This window comes from Zingiber officinale, chromosome 6B (assembly GCF_018446385.1).
Source record: "Zingiber officinale cultivar Zhangliang chromosome 6B, Zo_v1.1, whole genome shotgun sequence".
In the NCBI taxonomy this organism is placed as follows: Eukaryota; Viridiplantae; Streptophyta; class Magnoliopsida; order Zingiberales; family Zingiberaceae; genus Zingiber; species Zingiber officinale.
In genome coordinates this window covers 60728429-60731145 of record NC_055996.1, presented here as the reverse complement: position 1 = coordinate 60731145, position 2717 = coordinate 60728429, and positions in this window count along the sequence as shown.

The following is a 2717-nucleotide window of genomic DNA, read 5'->3' as shown; positions in this document are numbered from 1 at the left end:
TGACATGTTTGAACTTTTGCTCAATATCTGATCTTGACCTTCGGGACTTCTCCCTAGACGTCAGATCTTCAACCCACTTAGACTTCTGTCTAGTGTCTATGACCCCAGGGCTTTCCACCTAGTGTCCTCGACCCCTATGACTTTTGCTTGATGTCCTCAATCTACCAAGACTTCTGTCCAATCAACTCAACCAGGACTTCTTTACTCAATTCACTTGACTAGGACTTCCTTGCCCAATCGACTCGACCAAGATTTCTCTGTCTATCCTCAACTAGTACTTTCCTGTACACTTAGTTAAGCTAGTTAGATCACAATGAAAATTAACTTCGAATCTTTGCCAATATCAAAACTTTAGATTGTTAGAACACTCCAAGAGCTAGGAGGGGGGAGGGGATTAGCTCCAATCGCTTCGTCTTGTTGATTTGTTGTAGCGAAAAAACTCGAAGCAATGCTAACACCCAGATTTACTTAGTATCTGTTTCCTTGAAGTGCCTAATCCAAGGATCCACATAGTGCACACACTCCACTATGAAGAACTCTCCTTTTCGGAAATAATTCGGAGGTGGAGAAACCTCGAACAAGCCCACATACAAGAATACAATGAAAACAAGATGTAAATACACAATACAAATGAAAATCTTATTTTCTTGATCTCTTGTTGCTTGTAGATGCCTCTTGAAGCTTGGAAATTACAGCAACACTTTTCTTCCACAACTCAAGCACCGACAATGAAGAGCAGAGTAGAAGAGTCATGATTTAAATATTCGAACACATTTATATCCCACGAATTAAGATCTTAATCGATTGACCTTATCTCCAATCGATTACCACGTTAGATCCAAGTAAATCCAATCATCTAAACCTCGCAACAACTCTTTTCTTCTTCTCTCAATAGTTAATCAATTTCGAGGCTTTTTAATCGTTCACTCAATCAATTTAGAAGCCCACTGTTTGATCGCGAACTTCTCTTTCACGTGGCTCAATCTATCACCTGATCAATTCAGAAGCCCACTGTTTGCCACAAACTTCTCCTAATCGATTAGGCACTTTCACAATCAATTCAACACAGTAAAACATTGTGCTTCGCAAAAAAACCCAACTTCAATCGATTACCCAATCTACTGAAGAGGACTAAATCGATTAGCCAATTGATTCAATACCTCTCTGTTCTCACGACAATAGTCCCCAATCGATTATCTAATCGATTAGCTTTGGCCCAATCAATTGCCCAACCCTAACTCACTTAACCTAAGTCTAGGGTTCCCTTACCCAATATCCAGTTAACCGTAACCTATTGGGACTTTTTCACTAAGTTTCCAGTTAACATTTGACCCACTTGGAGTTTCCATTTTGTGCCAACTTCCTGTTGGACTTTCGATCACCAGGTGCAGTCCTCCTTGATCCACTTGAATTTTCCTCTTGCTTAACTGCAGTTAGAACTTTTCTCATGCCAACGTGCGGTCCTCCTTAATCCACTTGGACTTCCCTTTGCCTAATTGTAGTTAAGACTTCCCTTTGTCAACGTGTGATCCTCTTTAATTCACTTGGACTTTCCTTTGTCTAACCGTAGTTAGGACTTCCCTTGCCAATGTGCGGTCCTCCTTGACCCATTTAGACTTTCTTTTCACATATCATCAAGTATCCGATCAACCTTAACTTATTTAACCTCTTTCAGATATTTTTCAAATATATTATCCTAATATTGAAAATCAAACTTGAATCCACTCGACCTTAGTCAAACTGTTTAACCTTAATTCATTTATGATTACACCAATAATCTCCCAACATAGATTCGATTATCTAGTTGTCTTTGTACCAACCTAAAACACTCATAAAGCATTACCAGTGTTGGCGATGGTAAGGTTATCATAGTACCAAAAAATCCTGGGACACAAATGCTACTGCATATGTTGGTGCAGATTGCACTAATAATCATGTTTTAATATATGCCAAATAGGTTAAAGTTAAATGTGTTGTTTGTTTAACCTTTTACCAAGTGTAAAGGACTTGATGAGCCTATAGGACGAAACACCAGACTGAAGTCCAGCTAGGTTGATAGCTGACATGAAGTCCAAATTGATTGAGATCTGGCAGAAGAAAGTCCAGATTGGTTGAGATCTAGTAGAAGGAAGTCCAGTTTGGTTGACAATTGGCTGAAGCCCAGATTGGTTGAGTTCTGGTAAGAAGTCCTAGTGAATCAAGAGACCTGTCATTAAGGAAGTATGTGATTGGTAAGTGGAGATAAGCAACTGGAGGAGAGATCTAGTGATGACATTTCCCGATTGAGGGAACAATAGGCGTCAGTCCGTCCTAGAGTTTCAGTGAAACTCAAAGTTAGGACTAGACAGTCCGAATACTGTCAAAATTCACTTACTTTATATATTATTTGCATGTTGGACTAACTTACGGTGTAGGAAAAAAGATGTTGGAAAACTGGACTCCAGGTGCCCGGAGGTTGTTTGAGCGCTCGGGCCTTCGGGCACTCGAGTAAGCGGCTTCGAGAGAGCCCAGGCAAGCACCCGGGCAGTTCGGGCACTTGGAGTTGTTCCAGGTGCCCGGACCAGCAAAACTCATCTTCATGTTGAGCTGGAGTGCAACGACTGGCTGACCCACGTTAGCGGTCTAGGTGCCCAGAGGGGTCCGGGCGCCCGGACGGGGATATAAAAAGAGGCTTCGATGAATAGCTTAAACACAACATTCTCTACGACTTTTATACT